This window comes from Protopterus annectens, chromosome 2.part0, assembly GCF_019279795.1.
Source record: "Protopterus annectens isolate FY-2018-M chromosome 2.part0, PAN1.0, whole genome shotgun sequence".
Lineage (NCBI taxonomy): Eukaryota > Metazoa > Chordata > Ceratodontiformes > Protopteridae > Protopterus > Protopterus annectens.
The window spans coordinates 247447921-247470671 of NC_056728.1; the positions used below are offsets into that span (position 1 = coordinate 247447921).

Below are 22751 nucleotides of genomic sequence, written 5' to 3' on the forward strand. Positions count from 1 at the left end.
ACGATAGTCGACTCCGGGACCCCTCGATGCGTTCCGAGGGTGTCGAGGTCAACGGTATCGAAAGCACGGCTGTAGGCTTCGGTATCGAGGGTTCTACCATCATCGGAACTTCGACTCTCTGCTCCGAAGACTCGACAGGTCTCGGAGGAGGAGCAGTAGATGACCCAGGGAGGGCTTCGAGTTTCGAAACCAGCTGGGACGAAACTTCGATCAATTTGGAAAGGGCCGAGTTCTCCATTAACTTCTGTATCACTCGATCCACATCCGAATCAGATAAGAGTCTCGAAGAGCTGGTCGAAGGGGCCGAAGTAGTCACCGAGTGAAGGATCGATGGCGGCGGAACCTCTGAAACCGGCTCCAAGACCGGAGTCTCGATCAAAGATATACATTCGACAGCCGACTCCGAAGTCTGTGGAGCCGGTGTCCGAATCTTAATGGAGGTGCTCGGAGCCGAAGACTTTGGCTCCAACACTCTCGAAGACTTGGACCCCTTCGAAGACTTGGATACCAATTCAGCCTTGTCAAGGGCCTCCTGAAACTCGGGTTTTAACAAACCCCTGTCTACTAACTTCCTGCGCCTCTCCATCATGACCCTCCCACTAAAGGAATGACAAATAGAACAGTCCTCCTGTAAGTGGAGAGGGCCAAGACAGTAGACGCAGGAAGAGTGGTTATCTGTGATTGACATTTTTTGTCCGCATTGACATTTCTTGAAACCTGATTTTTGTTTCTCAGACATGTTGTAATACCCCGAAGACATATATATAAACACCTAAATATTTAAAAGTATGTAAACATATATAAAGATAAAGTACAGTTTTGTACCTACCATAAATGTAGATGTTCGAGGATTCCATTGCTGCAGTCCTGACTATTGGGTATAGTCCGCGTCCCAGTCGGCCCGAATACCAGAGTATAAGGCTGACGTCGGTCATGGCGCCTTAGACTGACGTCAGTACGTCAGGGTACTAATGCGCATGACCGACGTCATTTCCTCAGTCTTTTCTTGCCCCAGATGTCAGAAGACCCAAAAAGACAAGTCCCAAAAAACCTGCACCAAAAAACATGTACAATATATACAACAATATATACAAAAATATAAGCATGTAAACTCACCTACACAACCACCCCTAAACATAGAGGGGAAGGAGGGAGGGTAAATTGGACTGCAGCAATGGAATCCTCGAACATCTACATTTATGGTAGGTACAAAACTGTACTATGTTCTTCGTCTTCCATTGCTGCAGTCCTGACTATTGGGTAGAATCCCAAAGCAGAGGAAAGGGAGGCTGGCAAATTATAAGGAAGTAGGAGCTGATAACATGCCTTGCAAAACAGCAGTGGCAAAGCCAGCCCTAGACTTAGAGTAGATAGGAAGATGATAATGCTTAGAGAAAGTATGCACTGAACTCCAAGTAGCTGCTTCCAAAATATCCTTAGTTGCCACCCCCCTTAGAAATGCTGTTGAAGTGGCAGTAGCCCTAGTGGAATGAGGCCTAATCCCAGCTGGAATCTCCTTGCCATGATGGGAATAACAAAATGCAATGCAAAAGCCAATCCACCGGGAGATAGTTTGTTTTGACACAGGCTTGCCCTGTGAACTCAAGGCAAAAGAAACAAACAACTGCTGAGACTGCCTAAAATCCTTAGTCCTGCTTAAATAATATCTCAATTGCCTGTGTACATCCAAAGTGTGCAAAATCTTTTCCCCTTTATTTTGGGGATCTGCATAAAAAGTAGGCAAATGAATAGTTTGGTTTAAAGCCACACTAGAAACCACCTTAGGCATAAAGGAAGGATTAGTACGTAATGATACCCTATCCTTATGGAAAATCAAAAAGGGCTCTACTGCCATAAGGGCCTGCAACTCAGACACCCTTCTTGCAGAAGTAATGGCCAACAGAAAAGCAGTCTTCCATGACAAGTATTTCAACTCAGCAGTAGCCGCAGGCTCAAAAGGTTGTAGAGTAAGTTTTTCCAACACAAAATTGAGATCCCAAGCAGGAGTAGGAGCTCTACGTGGGGGTCTTATATTCTTTGCCCCTCTAAGAAACTGCTTGAACAAAGGATGCGAAAACAAAGGTGGGTCACAATCATAATGAGCTGAAATTGCTGCAGCATGAATCTTAATGGAAGAGAAGGACAAACCTTTGTCCAATAACTCAGTAAGATATTGAAGAGCCACACTCAAATTAGGCTCAGAAATCTCCAAATTCTTTGCTGTACTCCAAAATAAAAATCTCTTCCATTTGTCTGCGTACACCTTCCTTGTACTAGGTCTTCTAGCTTCCATAATCACATTTAAAACTTGTTGAGGAAGTTGAGACCTGCTGTGCTTCAAGAGAGAATATGCCAGGCTGTTAGATGAAGAGAGTGAAGCTTGACATTGAGCAGATGACCCTCCTTCTGAGATAACAAATGAGGAATCAGAGGTAAAGGCCATGGAGGCTTCCTTACCAGACTCCGTAGTAGTGGATACCAGTGTTGCCGAGGCCAATCTGGAGCTATCAAAATCATCCTTGGCCTGTCTTGTCTGACCTTTAATAATACCTTTGGAAGAAGAGGCAGAGGTGGAAAGGCATAGACATGAAGGTTTTTCCAACTGAAAGACAGAGCATCCACTTTCCAAGCTGTGTGATGAAACCCCTTTGTGCAATACTTTGGCAGCTGGTGGTTTAGTGGAGAAGCGAACAGATCTATGTCTGGAGTTCCCCATGACACTGTCAATTTCTGAAATACATGAAGATCCAGTTTCCACTCGTGGGGATCCATGATTTGTCTGCTTAACACATCTGCTAGGGAGTTCTGTGCTCCTGGCAGAAACCTTGCCTGAAGAGTTAGTTGCAGGCTTAACGCAGTCTCCCATAAAATCATTGCTTGCCTGCATAGAGGATAAGAATGTGTTCCCCTTGCTTGTTGATGTACCACATGACAGTTGTGTTGTCTGTTAGAATCAACACCTGCCCTGGAAGAAGTAACTCCTTGAAAGCCATCAATGCAAACTGGACTGCTAACATCTCCTTCATGTTGATATGTAGATGCTGTAGTCTGGCAGGCCACTTGTCTTGTATCCACTTTCCATTTAGATGAGCTCCCAAGCAGTGTCCGAGGCATCTGTCGTTAAAATCTGACTCGCCTCTGGCCGGGTCACAGAGAGTCCCTTGTTTAGGTGACATTCCTGAGCCCACCACAAGAATTCCTTTTGAAGGCAAGGTATTATTTGAATGACAGTGTCCAAATCCTGGCAGTGCTGTGTCCATACATTTTGAGATACCATTGCAGCTTCCTCATATGCAGTTTGGCATTGGGAAGCACCAGAATACAAGATGCCATGAACCCTAATGCTTGAAGGACTGTCCTTGCAGTCAGCACGGACTGATGAGATAGTTGATGGAAGTAAAGTGACAGACTCTTTTGTTTGTCCGGGGTTAAAAAGGCCATCTGGGCTGCTGTATTCAGTCTCACACCCAGAAAGCACATGTCTTGAGAGGGTACTAGACTGGACTTTATTTCGTTCACAGAATACCCTAGGCATCTTAGCACTGCTATGACATATTCCAGATGCTGTAGAAGGTCTTCCTTTTCTTGAGCCAGAATCAGGCAGTCGTCCAAGTAAGGATAGATTGGAATGCCTTGAAGCCTGAAGTAAGCTATCACTGGAGCCAGAACCTTTGTGAATACTCTGGGCAGTAGATAAGCCAAAGGGCAATGCAGAGAACTGATAATGAAAATCTCCAGTTCGAAACCGCAGATACTTTCTGCAACTTAGCCTTATAGGCACATGAAGGTAAGCTTCCTTGAGATCCAAAGTTACCATCCAGTGATCCTTGCCCAGCAGAGGTAACAGTTGTTGTAACGTCAACATCTTGAACTTGGGAATGTCCAGATAAGTGTTGAGGATAGATAAATCCAAAATTGGTCTCCACGTGTTCCCCTTCTTTGGTACTAGGAACAGGCGAGAATAAAATCCAAGCCCCTTTCTGACACAGGGACTGGCTGAATGGCCCCTATCTGGAGTAACTGAGAAACTTGCTTGTGAGCCTCTTTTCTTTGTGGAGGAGGAACATCTGGCATGCCTTTGAAAGGGGGCATTGTGTGGAAATAAAATCTGTAACCGTGATGAATGATATCCAGCACCCATCTGTCTTGAGTGATTAAATCCCAATTTTCTTTGAAAAGAGACAGTCTTCCTCCCAAAGGAGCTGCCAGACGAGAATCCACTGGCAGCTGAAAAGGCAGGTCATTGGGTCTGCTTACGAAAGGACTGACCCCTGCCCTCACCATAAGTCTGAGCAGGTGAACTCTCTGATCTAGGCCTAAAAGAACCTTGAGCCCTGCCCCTACCACGTCTAGACCTACCCCTAGACTGGGAACCATAAGCAGGATATGTGCACCCCTTAGCAGGCCAATTTCTACTAAACTTCGGAGGCTGCACCTGCAAAAAATCTTTAACAGTCTGCATAGACTTAGCTTTGTCCTCCATTTTCTTTAAAACTGCTTCCACAGGCGGTCCAAACAACACATCAGACTGTAAAGGAGCATCCAAAATCCTGGTCTTAACATGCTCAGCTAAATTCTGATCCTTCAACCAGGCATGTCTGCGAAGAACAGAGCTAGTAGCAGCCACCCTCGAGGAGGCCTGAACAGCATCAAAACCACACTGCAAAGAATGCTTACCCACTTGTTCAGACACATGAACCAAATCCAGCAATTCTTTACACTCAATACCTTCCGCCAAAGCATCCACCTTAGATTTCAATTGTGAAAGGAGATAATTCTGATATTTTAGCATGTGAAACTGACAATTCAACGCCCTCATGGCTAGAGTGGAAGAAGTATACACTTTCTTACCCCACCTATCCAAAGCCCTAGCCTCTTTATCAGAGGGTACAGGATTTTTAACCACAGAAGCTTTAACACCTTTAGGCCCCTGAGAAACAGTTTCTGGGTCCGCCCTAGGACTCTTAAACAAATACTTATGAGCTTGGGCACCCTATAATACCTATCAGGCTTAACAGGAGCAGGAGGCAAGGAGTCAGGGTTCAGGGAAGCCTCTGCAAAAACATCCTCCACCACATTCAACACAGGAGGAATAGCTAAGGGCCTATGCTGGGGTAAAAACAAGAATTCCCTAAGCCTTTTCCTGGAATCAGAGTAATCCTGGCCTTCCCATTTAAAGTGCTCCCTCATGGAGTGAAGAGTCTCTGAAAATGAAAAATCCTCAGGAGGAGAAGCTGTAGGAGTGGAATCATCCACATCAGAATCAGAATAAGTAGGAAACTCTTGTAAGTCTTCCACAGAAGACTCTGAAGCCTGTGAACACTGTTCAAAACTATCAAACTCCTGTTCCACCCTAGGCCTCTTATCAGGCGGGGGCATAGAACCTCTAATTAGAGTAATCAAATCTTCTGCCATTTTAAGCATATGTTTCTTAGGCACAGAGCCCGAAATGCTAGGAGAAGCCCCCACAGAAGCTGAACTTGGCCTACCTCTAAAAGAAGCTTTGGCAACAGAAGGAGAGGCCCTAACTACCTTGGGAAGAGAGGGAAGAACAGTTACCTCAGAAGCCCCCTCAGCCTGGCCTACCTCCTGAGAGGGCACATCCTGTAACAATAAAGTATCTGCCTGAGACTCCACGGAGACTCCTGGCAAAACCTCTGGCTCCACTGAGCCTACTAAAGAACCGACGTCCGGGACTGCCGGTTCCTCACCCCTAGGCTTCACTGTTTTGTCCTTGCGCTTCTTGGATGAAGGCGCCGGAGCATCCGACGGCATATTATAATTGCAACGCTTTCCAAACACTAACCTAGCACAATCTAGCCTCCTCTTAATAGTGCGCTTGTTAAATCTAGCACAAGAGCGGCAACCAACAACGTCGTGCTCAGGCCCTAAACAAGGTATACACAATGTATGATAATCCCTATGCGGTATCTGCTTCCCACAAGAAATACAGTTATTCACTTTTTCTGACATCCGGTTAAATACTGAGGCAAGAAAAAGCCAAAATGTTCCCCAACGGGGTTACTTAGCCAACTCTGTTTCGGTCTGAAACTCCGGTTTCGGAAAATCTCAGAACGCCAACCTGCACTCGCAAAATTGCTTCTGCATCGGACCATGCGGCAAAAAAGACTGAGGAAATGACGTCGGTCATGCGCATTAGTACCCTGACGTACTGACGTCAGTCTAAGGCGCCATGACCGACGTCAGCCTTATACTCTGGTATTCGGGCCGACTGGGACGCGGACTATACCCAATAGTCAGGACTGCAGCAATGGAAGACGAAGAACATCACACACACAAAAAAGTCTATGGACTTAAGCCTTTCCTAAAGAAAAAACACTTGTCGACCCAGACAGGATAATAGGCCTAAAAATTGCCTTTAGCGAAAAACTTTATAAAAAAAATAATAATAATAATAACAATAATCCCACTACAACTACACTAGTAAAAGACTAATATTTTGTTATCAACTATCTGTACTAAATTAAAGGTAAGCTAGATAGAACTTCAAAAAATTTAAAAAAACTTTACTGGCCCGAGCTTCTGCGATGCATCTGCTGTCGCGGCAAACTAGATCTGAGGATTAGCACTAGGGGATTATGGGATAGGACTGTGCCTCAAGCTTTCTCAAGATGCAGAGCTGTAGAAGTGGCTGTCTCAGAGCCGAGGATCGGCTCCGAACCCATGCGTAAGAACAAACGGCGAGATTTAACAATTTCACATTATGAAATGTTACCATTCAGTTGGAAGTGTTGAGATTTAAACCCTGTCAGTATTAGTCAGGTCACTATAATAGCAACAATTTATTTTCTTCTGTCTTTAACAGTAAACAAAAAACACAGTATGTCTGTCTTGTATATGACTTACTTTACTTAGGATGAGAAAGAAACGACTAAGGAACTATTTCAAATCTCACTGGCTTTGTCCTTGCTCTAATCCTGACTGACCTCAGCATCTTACTCTCCTTACAGCTCTTTACTCTACTCCTCTGCTTGTCACTATCACTAGTGCTACCCCCCTCTGTAGCTCTCCTTGAATTTCACTTCCATTTTTAATTTTCATTAACACCTTCTGCTCTTTCTACTTGACATATTACTACAACCAGTCATACATCCTTTCTATTTAAACCTATATCCTGCTACATATGGAACTACTCTGTTTCTTAAAAATAGTACCCTAGCACTAAAAGTGTTATCATTATTGTAAACTTTGTATATATGACTATTAGACTTAGGGGTGAGTCACTATTTTCTCTCCTTCAACATTAGTATGATTGCATGGTTAAGATTATAGAACTAGGAATCCTCACTGTTTTGACTATATTCTATTGTATTTGCTTCTATACTATTACTAAGCTATTTTAGCTCTCTTACATGCCTATAATACTGTATCCTATTGTGCTTTTTTTTGATGTACCTTGTTATGTTATGTTTGTACTAGTACATAGTGGAGCTTTTCTCCTCGGGCCTCTGCTGAAAATGGACATATATCCAGCCAGACTAGCCCGGTCAACAAATGTAAAATAAAAATAAAATAATAAAACTTAGTGGCCATGCTTGCATTTTTGTAAACTTTATTCTGTGTAATGAGAAATTCTCCAAATAAACAATAACAAATGAAATAACAATATGTAACATCTACAGCAACAGCCAGCCAAACAAAAGCACTTTAGTAAGCATCAGAAAACCAGGTAATAACTTTTAGGATAAGAAAGAAAATGCACTGAGTCCCGGGGGTGTGGGGAAGTAGGGAAAAAATTTTAAAAATTAGAATGTGGAACATTATGACCTGAAATGCTGATCAATTCCAAGAAGAGAGGAATAAATACAGCTTTCAGGTGAAAATCTACATAGCCTGAGGTCACTTCTCTGATGCAAGCACAATCAATGGCTAAAAAGATCTGGAAAAGCAGTTCGTTAGCTGGCATAGTATTTTCGGTAAAAAGGAGAGGTTCTTGTAGCCTAAGAATGTTTCAAATGCCAAGCTGTTTAAAGGGCCTGTGGCTTCAGCCTTGTTGCTGATGAAGCTCGACTTCAACACAGATGAGCTGCTACAATGCAACAATTTGCTCCTAAATATTTTATTTTGTATTACTCTGTATGTGTTCAATAATATCATGGATAATTATCACTCACTATATTAATCCCTTCCAGCTGCTGAACTACCACACCCATCCTGTTCTGTGGATCTGTATGTATCTACAAAGATTCAAGTTTTTAAATGTTTACTGTACTCAGTCACCCAAGTTATACTAAAATCCTAAAACCTCACACACACATTCAGGTGCTTAGGAACAATATTAGGGAAGAGATTATAGGCGACCATAAATTGCCTAGCCATGTACTATTTAGATACACTTAAAAATTCCTGCCACACTCTTCAAGCACTTAGTGGTGCTCACATCAAGGACAACTACCAAGTAACTTCGGCAAGGAGCTCATTATATTTCAGTAATACTCTACAACTTGTGAAGGTTAATTAATTTCAGATTAATTGAGACAAGTAAAACAGGTAAGTGTTTTAAATACCTTTCAACTACAAATTTAGGCCCAGAATGACTTGCACACAGCTCCAAAAGTACTCCTATTCAAACTTAGTGTAACACGCTACAGCCCTCCAAACCTCAACCCCAACTATACACCCTTATTCTACTATAAAAGCATTAAAACATCATGAATAGGAGAAATACTCAACAAAACCCCAGATGCCAACCCAGGCTCTGACAATCTGGGTAATCAAGGCCTCTACAAAGTATATAATGCATCCTCTAAACACATATGAAACCTCTACCTCTGACTGGATATTAGCCCCAAAATTTGGAAAGCAGCTTTTATTGATTAAATTCCTAAAACTAACACACACATCTCTATACTGTCTACTCTGGGCAAATCCTTAGGAAAACATCTACACAAGCAGCTTCCAAACTAAGTATCCCAACAAAGGTTACGACCAAGGAACCAACATGGTTTCTGGGAAGGCAGACACACAACAGCAGCCATATATCCTTATCTCAATGGACAAAGGTGAACCAACAGCCACAATCTTCACAGATCTTGCCATAGCTCATAAGGGGTTGAGGGTTAGCATAATGGTTAAGCTATTTACCTTACAGGCACAAGGTGCAGGGTTTGATTCTCACAGGGGGTAACTACAAAGGTAGTTAGCCTAGTACTAACCTATGAACCTATGATACAGTGTGTCCCTCTCCCACCTCCAAGTATCTGTCCTTGCTCATGGAAAAAGTAGCAAAGCCTGCCAATTCAAGAACCTCTGTCAACAAGAGGGAGAGTTGTTATAGAGGTTAATGTCTTAAACTCACAGATACAAAGGACAGGGTTTCATTCTGACCTCTGGTTATTGGCTAGGCTAGCAATAGTCTGCAGACTGATAGCCTAGTATTCACTTAGGAATAAACCCAATTGTCAGCTTGGTAGCTCTCACACTTTCTTTTGTCAGCTGGCAGACAAGCCACTGGGAAACAAATTCTCATGACTCGACTAGAACATGGTCCCTCAATAACTACTGCAGCCTCAAAAAAGACTCTCTCTGCACAACTTCTACTATGTTTTGCTGCTTTATCTGGCTTGAGCCTAGAACAGACCACTACTGTTCATTTCTCAAAAAAGGCAAGGGGCTACCATTCCAGCAAAGAGATGAACTGTTTTTTAGTTCCCTACTATTTAACCTGCTTAACAAAAATCTCATTCTCTGCCCTAGCCAGTATTCATCATAAGGGAAAAGCTCTATAACCTTAAGTCACAGCTCCAACTTGCACCTGCTCTCCACTCACACAGCCTCCACAAAGAAGACATGCAGTACCCACAGTTTGTCATTCTTTGACCCAAACTGTGGTGAACAATTCCCCCGTCATAAGGGACTTATCAATTTCCAGACTTGAGAAAAAAAACTTAAGCCAAACCACCATGGAACCTCCACGTGTCACTGCCCCAGAAACATATGCATTACCCAAGTTATTTTTTTTTTTTTTAGGAGTAAGCAAGCATAACCTTTACTCCTTCCATTCACATCCACAACAAAAAGTTCACTTGTAAATTTCTTTTGCTACTCCTCTCTTTTCTAAACCCGCATAGTATCCAACCCTGCCTACCACCTTATCCTCTTTCTTACTCTCTGCACACAGTAGCCAAGTTAAAATTCCCACATTCCTGATTAATGTACCTCTTGGCAGCAGAGCTACTAACCTTCATCTTCTCAGGTACATGACCCATACCTAAAAGGAATTTCTTACTGTACATTGTGTGCCCATCCTTCTCTTACTGTAATACTGTATAACTTCCAACTTATTGTGACCGCTTGTACTTTGTATTACTCTTGTAAACTTTTATAACTTACATTGTAATCTCCAATTTTTGTCAGTATTTGCATTACTCTCCTGGGCACAGTCTGGAACTAGTACAGCTGGATCAGTGCTCTACCATGAGCAACAAATTTAAATAAATAAATAAAAGTAATAAATGAACAATCTAAAAACATTCACATATTTGAAGAAGCAAAATAAATAAATACAGAAAGAGATACTGCAGCTAATACTGTTTGAGCGTTAATGTTAACCAACAATAGTATGGACAGACTGCAAGACTGGCACTGGCTCATGCAGAGAAAGGGACATCTGAATGCTGAGAAATTTAGGCCAGATCAAATCACACTTTTTTTTTTTTTTTTGTGAGCAGCAGTCAGAAATGGCGAGTGTTGGAGGGTGATCATTGCCTGATGTGCTGCAGGGCATAGGAATGAATCCAAGAGAGAAAGAGTCCAAATGTTATAAGCAATGACAGAGAGAGAGAGAGAGAAAGGCAGAACAAACACAGAGGTGTATTTTCTGTGTTGTACTTCCATTATAAACTGCATTTCTGTGAATTTGTGCAGAACTGATATAACAGAGAACTAAATTCTCCTGACTGTAAGCAGAGTTGGAGTCTTTTTTCCCATTTGATATTCCAAACTAATAAGTACACGTTTTGCAACTCAGTTTGCACTTGCTGTATTTATATAATTGCTTTATTATTTAAATATTTGCTTGCATTGCTTCTGTCCTTTGTTGTTGTCTGCATTGTTTTTTCCCTTCCCTCCCTCCCTCCCCAGCGTTCTTGTAGTCTTAAACTTGGTGGCTTTGGATTTGCCTGCCCCTGCTGTAAATCATATCTTGGTCACTTGCTCCCAGTCCAATCTCATTTGATCACTCAACACAGTGCAGTGAGATTATTTGGGGGGGACTACCCCCTTGCTTCTTTGACGTTGAACACTTCTGTTTTCCTCCCTCTCTACTTTAAAAAAAAATGTACACTTTATTCATCTGCTTTTACTGTAACTGTGTTGTTCATACTTTATAACCTTATTTTTGCTGTGTGCTCTTAAATGTTCGAGTGCTTTTATTCTGCTGCATTTAATACTGCTTGTTAGTAGGTAATCACATTTATCTTTAGGGTGGCACAGTGGTGCAGTGGTTAACATTGTCACCTCACAGCAAGAGGTTCTCCGGTTCGATTCTTGGCTGGGGTGCCTTCTGTGTGGAGTTTGCATGTTCTCCCTGTGTTCGTGTGGGTTTCCTCCGGGTACTCCGGTTTCCTCCCACATTCCAAAGACATGCATCTGGAGCATTTCTCCCCGGGCCTCCGCTGAAAACAGGATTTGTGGAACCTAGTCGGACTTTCCCGGTCAACAAATGATAAATAAAAAAATAAAAAATCTGTTATTCTAAGCATTTTAAACTTGTGCTTCAGACGAGTTACTTTACATTTAAGAAGGTTCTTGTGGTCTACACTTTTGTGGACAAACCCTTAACAAAACCTTCTCTCCATAAAGTTCTATATACCATTGCTAGAACCTCCTTGTGTTCTCACTGAGTGTGCTTCTCAAACAATCTGGAAATATAGAGCTGATCAATATATTTTTTGGCACTTTTTAACTGTTCAGAGTTCTGGACGGTCAATTTTTGCTTGACTGAATTATTTATACAATTGCTGGCATTGTTTTCTGATACTCTAAGTGCCTCCATTTTGATTTGTTCCTAATTTACGGCTTTCTGCACTTGTTTTTAGTTGTTTTTAATTTAACTGCATTTATTTAAACTGTATTTGATTTAATACTTCTGCACACTCAAGTGTGCTAGCTTGCACTGCATTTGAATTGTTTTTGCTACTGTTTTAGCTGTTTTTCCGTTAAAAAAAAAAAAACGAACAAAAAAATGTTCTAAGCTTGTTTCCTGCATTCCCTATAACGAGCATAGTCCAGATACAGATTTGCTGTATCCTGCACTGTTTGTAAGCTTCTGAGCCCCCCCCCCCCCACCCATGCCTTTCTGTGCTGGAGGGAAGCCTTCTAGCTTATCAGTGGTAGTGGTAAGCACTAGGTGGTCTATCTACCACAAGAGGAGTGGTTTCTAGCCCAGAAATTGTAGTTTATTGGCCGTTTGGGCAGTTTTCCATCCCTTTCAACTTTCTGGTCTAAAAGCCCGCGTTTGCGCTTGTTTAAGTTCTGCGCAGCAGTGCCGAGCTGAGGTAAACTATTACTGGTGCCAGAAAGTCTGCGCTTCAGTTTTTCCCTTAGATCTTGCTACTTCTTTCTCTCTCTGTCTTGCACTTCAAATAGCTTAAACGTTTTGCACTTCAACATGTTTTTGTAGTAATTATTGCAGTACACCTAAGTGCCATCAGCACTAGTTGTTCTTCTCGTAAATAGCTCCAGTACTTAGTAGTTACGACCACCCCTCCTGGCATGATTAAAGGGCACTTCCCTGTGCTTTCTCCTATTAACCTGGTGCACTTGGGCATTCTGAGGCAGTGTAGCAACTGCCTCATGTACACAGCCAACCCTCTCCTCTCACCTCCCAACACTCAGACTTGTGAGAGATGCACTTATATCACCAAATTCGAAGCTGGTCAAGAGTAGAAGTTCAACACCTGCACCACACCACATGGAACATATAGACATCCAGAACACCCACCATCACAGCTCTCACATAAAAACACAAACCACACACCCACCTTCGCAGAGGCTCTCAATAGAAATTTACCCAAAAAGCAGAGACCTCCAAGACAGAAATGCACTTGACCACCACAACACAGCACAAACCACAGGAGACACAGCTCACCTCCACAATGGGCCCCTCAAGCTAAGCCCCTAAGGCTAAACACCTTGCCCAATACACTAATCATAGGTGACTCAATACTGAGGCACACAGATGTCCCACTCACTAGGTTGAATAATAAGAAGGTAACAGTCAACTGTCTATCGGGTGCCAGAATCCGACACAACACATGCACTCAGGTCACTCCACAACATGTACAAGTATGACTTCATCATTGTCCATGTGTGTGTGAATGACCCGAGATGCACCTCCCTGGACTACATGAAAAGAGACATGTTGGAGCTCTCGGATTATGTGGCCCAAGCATTTATGACCCTAGCCCTGAGCAGTATCCTACTGTCACCCAGAATGATACCGCACTACAAAAAAAAAAAATGACTGACTTCAATAAATAGCTAAGTTTCTGGTGTCATTCTAAGGGGATCCAGTATCTGTCTGGTTGGGATGACATGGCTGACAGACCTCGATGCTTTGCCAGAGATCGCCTGCATCTGTCACCCTGGCTCTTGCCACCCTATAGTGCCTTTTTAGATGGTGTTCCAAAGACCAAATTACCACCATAACAGCTATAAATAAATGCAGTCTGAGGGTCATGCTGCTCAGTGCTAGAAGTCTAAATCTCAAGATGCACTCGCTCGAAGCACTCCTCAAAATGGAGAACATCAACATTTGTGCTGTAACGGAGACCTGGTTTAAAGAGGCAGAAAGCACCCCTGCGCTACCAGGGTATAACTCATTCCACATCTTTCGGCCTCAGAACATGGACCGAAGCTCCAAAGGCGGTGGCGTCTCCATATTCATAAAAGATATGCACACCTCCAGACTAGTAGCCCAGCATAACGTATCAGAGATACTTCAGGTACAGCTAACATTGGGTAAGACGGTGATCCAGGTCATAGCATGCTATAGGTCCCCAACTATGTCCCAAGACTCTCACTCCACGTTCCTAAGCACCCTGGAAACTATTAGGGTCCAACCCAACACTCTCATACTGGGTGATTTCAACTACCCCACCATCAACTGGGAAAACTACTCATGCACCAATACACTTACCCAACGCTTCCTGGAATTCATTAATTTCAATGCGTTGGACCAGCTCATTCTTACCCCTCACTAGAGGAAGCAACATCCCTGGCCTGGTTATTACCAAAATGGGCAACTGTTGCTCTACATCAATAGTCAATTCCTCCCTGGTTAGATCTAACCACAAACTAATTACCATGGAAACCAACATCTCACCCACACCACCAGCAAAGGCAACCACCATGAAAAAGTACTTCAAAGCTGACTTTGGGCTCCTAAGAACAGAGGTGGCTAACTTCACTGCACCCATGCAAATGGAAAATAGGTGCATGACAGCCAAATCATACACCAATGCACTGTACGAACACGTACATAAATACATGGAATTAGCCATAACCAACAGAACCAAGACACTCTCTTCCAAAAAAAGGAAGCCAATCTGGTGGCACCCTGCCATTACCAAACTCTACAACAGAAGGAAGAAACTGTTGCAGAAAAAGGTGAAGTCCCAAGACTGGGAAAAACTCCCTTATTAGCCTCAACAAAAAGTTGACATCCCTCATCCAATCCTCCAAAGCCAGCTATGAAGGCAGAATTGCAGCAGACACTACAAACAATCACAAAGCCTTCAATAGTTATATCATGAACCTCAACGGCAATACCCAGATTTGCTCTGAGTTACTGCAAATTGGTACCTCCTATACTGAGCCAACATCTATTGCCAACATACTGGTCAACATATTCAGTGCTTTTACCCCCCCCCCCCCCAAGGACAATCACAATGCTGGAAGAATGCCAGGCACCCAGCATTACTGCAGCACAGATTAAAGCTGCACTGTCCAAATCCAAGAATACAGCTTCCATGGGACCTGATAATATCCCTGGCTGTGCTCTACATGAACTACAAAGCGAACTGCCACCACATTTGTGTGCCCTGTTCAGTCACAGCCTCACCTCAGGCTTTGTCCCTACCGAATGGCACACTGCTACAGTCATCCCTCTCCATTAAAGGGGAGCAACTACAGACCCTGAGAATTTCACCCCATAAGCCTGAGTCTGATATGTAAAGTTATGGAGCACATCATCATGGACCTGATTAACAAAATATAGGAAACCTCCAAACTCTAGACCCCCACACAATTTGGCTTTGTGAAAGGGAGATCATGCCTGTGCAACCTGGTTGAATTCTTTGAGTCAGTCACCAGGGCTGTGAAGGTAAGGCAGTGCATACAACCTTCCTCGATCTGGCCGAGGCCTTTAATACCATTCCTGACTTGGGAATTACTGATAAACTCACCAAACTAGGCATCAACCCCTATATCACTAGGTGGGTTGCAAATGGGCTCACAGATAGAACACACAGTGTGAAAGTAGCTGACTCCAAGTCAGACTGCCGACCAGTCACAAGTGGAGTCCCATAGGGATTGGTCCTGGGCCCTTTCCTGTTCGGCATCTACTTCTCAGAACTCCAGGCCAACACAAAGGGACTGTGGCTGACTAAGTTCAAAGAAGACTGCAAGCTGGGAGAAATTATTAACTTCCCAAGTGATGCAGACATCCTACAGAAAGGCCTCACTGAGACCAAAGACTAGTGTTGAAAACCACGGCCTTAAGCTTAACGCCAAAAAATGCGTTGTAATCCCCTTTGGTAAAAACTCAGTTCCCACTAACTACCACATAAATGGGAGCCCACTGAACACTGAAGGCGTTATAAGAGATCTGGGGACACAGGTTGACAGCAAAGTACAGTTGTGTACACTTACCATAAATGCAGATGTTCAAGTGTCTTCACTGTTGCAGTCATCACTGTAGGGTTCTTCCTGCCGGCAGGCAGTCCTCGGTTGGCCAGAATCCCAAAGTCTGGGTCCGGCGTCGGCTGTTCAGTCATGCTCCCTGACGTTAGAGTGCTAGGAGTACAAAGCTGCCAGCCGATGCCGTTCTCCAGTTTTTCTTGCCCCAGATGTCAGGTGCCCAAAAATGAAGGCTAATAGTAAAACAAAAAAGAAACATACAACAAACCCCATACCCTGAAGCAAATACACCTCAGAAGAAGGGTGAAGTAGGAAACCACAGTAATGGAAATATAAGAGGGATCAGGAGGGAGGGTAACCCAGACTGCAACAGTGAAGACACTCGAACATCTACATTTATGGTAAGTGTACACAACTGTACTATGTTCATCGTGTTTCACTGTTGCACTTATCACTGTAGGGTTGAATCCCAAAGCTGAGATAAAGGGTGGTGGTTATAGAGTGGAAGGGGCGGCTAGAAGGCCCTGCAAGACTGCAGAAGCAAAGCCTGCCCTAGACTTAGAGTAAAGAGGGAGATTGTAGTGCTTAGAGAAAGTATGCACTGAACTCCAAGTTGCAGCTTCCAAAATATCTTTGGTAGGTACTCCCCTGAGAAAGGCATCTGAAGTAGCAGCAGCTCTGGTAGAGTGAGTCCTAATTTTTCCTGGGATTTGCTTTCCATGATGAGAGTAACAAAATCTGATTCCATGAGCAATCCATTTAGAAATGGTCTGTTTTGAAATAGCTTTGCCTTGGGAATTTGTTGCATAAGAAACAAACATTTGCTGTGTTTTCCTGATATCCTTGGTTATGTCCAGGTAAAAATGAAGTTGCCTGTGTACATCCAAGGAATGCAAGATCCTTTCCCCCTTATTTTGTGGATTAGTGAAAAAAGTTGGCAGGTGAATAGTTTGATTTAAAGCCACTTTGGAAACCACTTTAGGCATGAAAGTAGGATTAGTCCTTAAAGACACCCTATCTTGGTGAAAAATAATATAAGGTTCCACAGCCATGAGTACTTGTAACTCCGAGACTCTCCTGGCTGAACTCAAAGCCAGCAGGATAGCTGTCTTCCATGATAAATACTTAAGATCAGATGTGGCAGCAGGCTCAAAAGGAGGCAGAGTGATTTTTTCCAGAACATAGTTGAGGTCCCGGGCAGGTATGGGTGGTGTCCTAGGGGGCCTTAAATTCTTTGCTCCTCTGAGATATTGTTTCAGAAGTGGATGGGAAAAGATTGGAGGATCTGTATTGTAATGTGTGGAGATAGCTGAGGCATGTATTTTTATGGAGGAGAAGGATAAACCCTTATGTAGCATGTCTGTCAGGTAAAGCAAAATCAGTGGGATGTTAGGAATGAGGGGATCCAAATCCTGAGCATGCATCCAGGTGCAAAATCTCTTCCATTTACCTGCATAAGATTTTCTAGTGCTAGGACGTCTGGCTTCTAAGATGACATCCATGACCTGTTTGGGAAGGGGAATGATTAATCATAGACCCCGAATTCGCCAGGCTGCCAGGCTGAGAGTTTTGACATGAGAGTGCAGAACCTGGCCCTGGTGTTGGGACAAAAGATTTGGAATCTGAGGTAAAATCCAAGGTGGCTCGTGGGATAGATTCATCAGTGTTGAGTACCAAAATTGACGAGGCGAATGTGGGGCCAGTAAAATCATCATCTTGGGCTTGCCCTGCTTGATCTTTAATAACACCCGTGGAAGAAGAGGTAGTGGCGGAAAGGCATACCCCGAGAGGTTTCTCCAACTGAATGATAGTGCATCCACTTTCCATGCTAGTTTGTGAAATGTCCTTGTGCAAAAAATCTGTAACTGGTGGTTGAGGGGGGATGCAAATAGATCTATGTCCGGGCAGCCCCAGGCTTCTGTAATCATCTTGAATATTTGGGTGTCTAGCATCCACTCATGTGGGTCTGACAGGTTCCTGCTCAGGCAGTCTGCCAGAATATTTTGTTTCCCTGGCAGAAACTGAGCTTGTAGATCCACTATGCAAGCTAGAGCTGTGTTCCAAAGAGTCAAGGCTAGTCTGCAAAGGGGGTAGGAGTGTGAACCCCCTTGCTTGTTTATGTACCACATAACTGTGGTGTTGTCTGTCCGAATCAGTAGTTGTCCTGGTTGTAGAAGATCCCTGAAAGCCAAGAGGGCATTCTGTACAGCTAACATCTCTTTTAAATCGATATGTAGGTGCTTCTGATCCTCTGTCCAAAAACCTTGCAGACCTTTTCCCTGCAAGTGGGCTCCCCATACGTAATCCGAGGCGTCCGTGATTAACACTTGGCTGGCTGGTGGCAGACTGAAGGCTTTCCCTTTGTTGTGAAGACACACCATGGTCCACCAATGGAATTCCTTTTGTAGACAAGGCAAGACAGCAATCTGTGTGTCTAGACTGTGGCAATGCTGGGACCATACACTTTTTAGGTACCATTGTATTTTTCTCATATGTAGTCTTGCATTTGGTATGAGAAGGATGCAGGAGGCCATGTAACCCAAAGCCTGCAGGAATTTCCTTGCAGTTAGCTGAGTTATTGATGCCAAGGTTTTGAAAGTTGAAGCCAGCTGCAGTTGCTTTTCTGATGTCAGGAATGCCATCTGGGTTGTTGTGTTTAGAAGAGCACCCAAAAAAGTTATCTGTTGTGTGGGTGTCAAATTTGACTTTTTTATGTTCACAGTGAATCCCAGGTACTTGAGAAGATTTTGAACAAATTCCAGATGCTAGAGTAAGACATCCTTGCTGTCTGCTTGAATAAGGCAGTCGTCCAGATAAGGGTAAATTTGAATTCCCTTGAGTCTGCAATAAGCTACTACTGGTGCCAGGCACTTGGTGAAGACCCTGGGCGCAGTAGACAAGCCAAAGGGCAGCGCAGAGAATTGGTAATGTTTCAATCCGGCCTTGAACCTGAGGTATTTTCTGCACTCCTGTCTGATTGGGATGTGTAGGTAAGCCTCCTTTAAATCCAATGTCACCACCCATGCATTTTTGCTCAACATTGGCAGGAGCTGCTGCAGAGTAAGCATCTTGAACTTTGGTATGTCCAGGAAAGTGTTTAAGACTGACAGATCCAGGATGGGTCTCCATGAATTTTGCTTTCTGGGAACTAGAAAGAGCCTTGAGTAAAAACCTTGGCCCGTCTCTGATTGTGGAACCAGTTCTATGGCCCTCATAGCCATGAGGGATCCCACCTGGTTTAATGCCTCTGACCACTGGTGTTTTGGAAGGTCTGGCCATCTGTTTGGTTTTGGCAAGGTATGAAAGTGGAATTTGTAACCTCTTGAAACTACATCCAGAACCCACTTGTCTTGGGTTATGTAAGTCCAATTTTGTTGAAAAAGAGAGAGTTTTCCTCCTAGAGGGGCTTCCAGGAGAGAAGTTCCTGGAGCCATGCAGGGGAAGTCATTGAGCCTGTTTTCTATAAGATAGAGGTCTGTCCTCTCCACCCCTGGGGGTAGAAGCACTCCACTGTCAAGGTCTGTGCTTGGGCCCTCCCTCTGGAGCGCCTATATCTACCCCTCTGAGGCCTGTCCGAGCTGGGAAAAGACCAATTTTTAGTTGGCCAATTTCTGCTAAATCTTGGGGGCTGAACTTGTAAGAAATCCTTAACCGTTTGCATGGATTTTGCCTTATCCTCCATTTTCTTTATCACCTTTTCAGCCTTAGACCCAAACAAAACATTATGCTGAACAGGTGCATCCAGTAACTTTGCTTTCACTTGATCAGGTAAGTTTTGTTCCTTTAACCAAGCATGCCTTCTAATGACTGTGCCAGAGGCAGCCGCCCTGCAAGAAGCCTCCAAGGCATCAAAATCACAATGTAAACCATGCTTCCCCACTTGTTCAGTGGCATGCATCAAATTGTGTAATTCCTTATCATCTGCACATGCAGTAATGGTACCCAGCTTTTGTTTCATAACAGACAGTAGAAATTGCTGATATTTTAGCATATGAAATTGACAGTTTAAAGCCCTAATAGATAAAGCAGCAGAAGTGTACACTTTTTTGCCCCATCTCTCCAAAGCTCTGGAATCCTTATCTGTCAGAATAGGGTTTTTAGCAGAAGCGGCCTTAACCCCCTTGGGACCCTGAGAAATGGTTTCTGGATCAGCAGTAGCATTTTTGTAAAGGAACTGGTGGGAGTCAGGGACCCTGTAATATCTGTCGGGCTTAGCAGGGGCTGGAGGAAAGGAGTCAGGAGTTAAATTAGCCTCAGAAAAGGCATCATCCACAATATCCAGAATAGGAGGAATAGCCAGGGGTCTATGTTGGGGAAGAAGAAGGAAATCCCTAAGCCTTCTCTTAGATTCTGAGTACTCCTGTCCTTACCAGTGAAAATGTTCCCTCATGTCATGTAAAGTTTCCCCAACAGAAAAATCCTCAGGGGGAGAAGCTGATGGAATGGATTCCTCAGCATCAGAATCCTCATAAGGAGGGAAAGAATATTCCTGTTCAGAGGAAGACACTGAAGAAATAGATGCTTGATCAGAAGATTCATAATCCAATTCTTGCCTTGGCCTTTTGTCTGGAGGGGGATGTGAACCCCTAATCATAGTTAGTAAGTCCTCTGCCATTTTAAGTAGCTGTTTCTGAGATTTGGGTCCTGGATCAGAAGAGGCCTGGGCTGGTGTCTTACATTTAGAAGGAGTCTTTGCCTTTATCAGAAGCTGTGTAGGCCTGAAAACCCCCTCGGAAGCTGGTACATGCACAACGGCTCCGGACCCATCCGAGGGAGTATTGTCCGAAGGTCCTGCAGCAGGAGTGCTCAAAGGCCTAGTTGGCTCCTCGTGGGAGTCCATTTCGGCAATCGGTTCTGAAATGGCTGACGTCAGGGGCTGCGAAAGCACCTCACTGACGACGGCCGAACCTGTAGCTGGCTCTGCTTGTAAAACGTCATCTGATTTGGACCTCGGAGGCCTGTCCTTATCCTTGCGTCATTTGTGAACTCCGGTAGTCGGAAGCGTGTCCAACGACATTTTATAATTAAATCGCCTGCCAAAGTAGTGAAAAGCAAAATCGTACCTTCGCTTAATCGTACGTTGGTTAAATCTAGCACAAAACAGACAACTAGCAACGTCGTGGTCAGGGCCTAAACAAGGAATACAGTAAGAATGGAAATCCTTATGAGGTATTTGCTTCCCACAAGAAATGCAATTATTAACTTTTTCTGACATCGCACTGGAGCAAGAAAACATTTTCCCCAACGGGGTACTTAGCTTTGAGAAGAAGTAAGTCTTCGGACTGAAGCACGAAAAAATATCAGGAGTCAGCCGACCGGCACTTGCGAACTGCTTTCACCGCACGGCAACAAAGACTGGAGAACATGGCGTCGGCTGGCAGCTTTGTACTCCTAGCGCTCTGACGTCAGGGAGCATGACTGAACAGCCGACGCCGGACCCAGACTTTGGGATTCTGGCCAAGCGAGGACTACCTGCTGGCAGGAAGAACCCTACAGTGATGACTGCAACAGTGAAACACGATGAACATCCTCTCCTTTGACCACGACATTGCACTGTGGTCAGGATGTCCTTCTATCTGGCACATCTCATAGCAAAGGGTTTTGCATTCAGGAAGAAAGAGATCATCATCTCTCTCTACTCTTCCCTTATTAGACCAATCATTGAGTATAATGCCCCATTTGGCATGTACCTCACTTGACACCTGCAACAGCTGGAGAGGCCACAGATGTACCTCATGGAGAGGATCCTATGCATTAAACACATGTCCTACACGGACAGACTCAAAAGACTACAGCTATTCTCTGTCATATATCATTCTACTTAGAAGCGATCTCTGCTTCACTTACAAAGCCATGTCTGACCCAGCTATGTTAGTAATGCTACATCTAAAGAAATCCCAATCCCTCTGCACTACATGCTCCAGAGACCTCAACCTCATTACCACAATCAAAAGAACATGCTGGAGGAACAGGTTGCTCACCCAGAGACTGCCCATGCTCTGGAATAGACTTCCTAAACATGTTAAGCAGAGCACCTCACTGTCCCTCTTCAAGAGAAATCTTGATGAGTGGATGGGAAATAGAACGTTCACCCCAGGGATCACTCCAGTGGGTCTACTTGATAGAGGCACTGGGAACCAACGTCAGGCGGCACGATGCCAGGGCACTTCTATGGGTTAGGCTTGTAAAGGCTCCAGGGCTATTAGCCTAGTACACAACTATGAACCTACAAACAACATGCACTGGACACTTAAGTAACAGACTGTCTAGTCAAGCATAAGACAACCAATGCAACAAACATAGCATTTCCCCAAAAACACAGCACATCTATCCATTTAGGTTTCCATATTGTAAAAAGCATTTGATTTGGCATTATGCTACTCCATACTCAGTTCAGCACCTTGGTATTCTGTACTGTAAGCTACTAATCAGGACATAAGACATACCTTCCTTTTTCTTTTCAACTTCCCCGAATATACTTTAGCTGATCATTTATTCTTCCGGTTCTCCTCTTGTGATGTCTGACCACCCCTCCAGTCCTGCTTAAATGGAGTGAAATGGACTGGAAAATCCACAGCAGCACTGGTATAACCCCACCCCACCCCCAGCTGAGGCTGCCACTGTCAGCCTGGGAGAGAAGATGGAGTGGAGCCAAAGCTATCACCATAACACGTGCACTTACCATGCACTAGAGCTTTATATTAAGCCCTTCTCCAACCTGATGACTTTCTGCAAGAGGCTGGGTGTGGCTTATGAGTACATTCCCCAACCCTGGGCCTTACGACAACTGCACCTCCTTGGCCTACCTGCACAACCCAGCCCAGCAATCTCAAGTCCTGGCCTCTGCCAAGACCTGAAAGATCTGTACT

General features: G+C 43.9%; 1 protein-coding gene across 1 annotated transcript in view; it reads right to left on the reverse strand.

The window, feature by feature from the left end:
• LOC122792729 (RNA-binding protein 44-like) overlaps positions 1-22751 on the reverse strand; it is a 1860938-nt gene that overhangs the window by 1238034 nt on the left and 600153 nt on the right. The gene's annotated exons all lie outside the window — the stretch shown is intronic.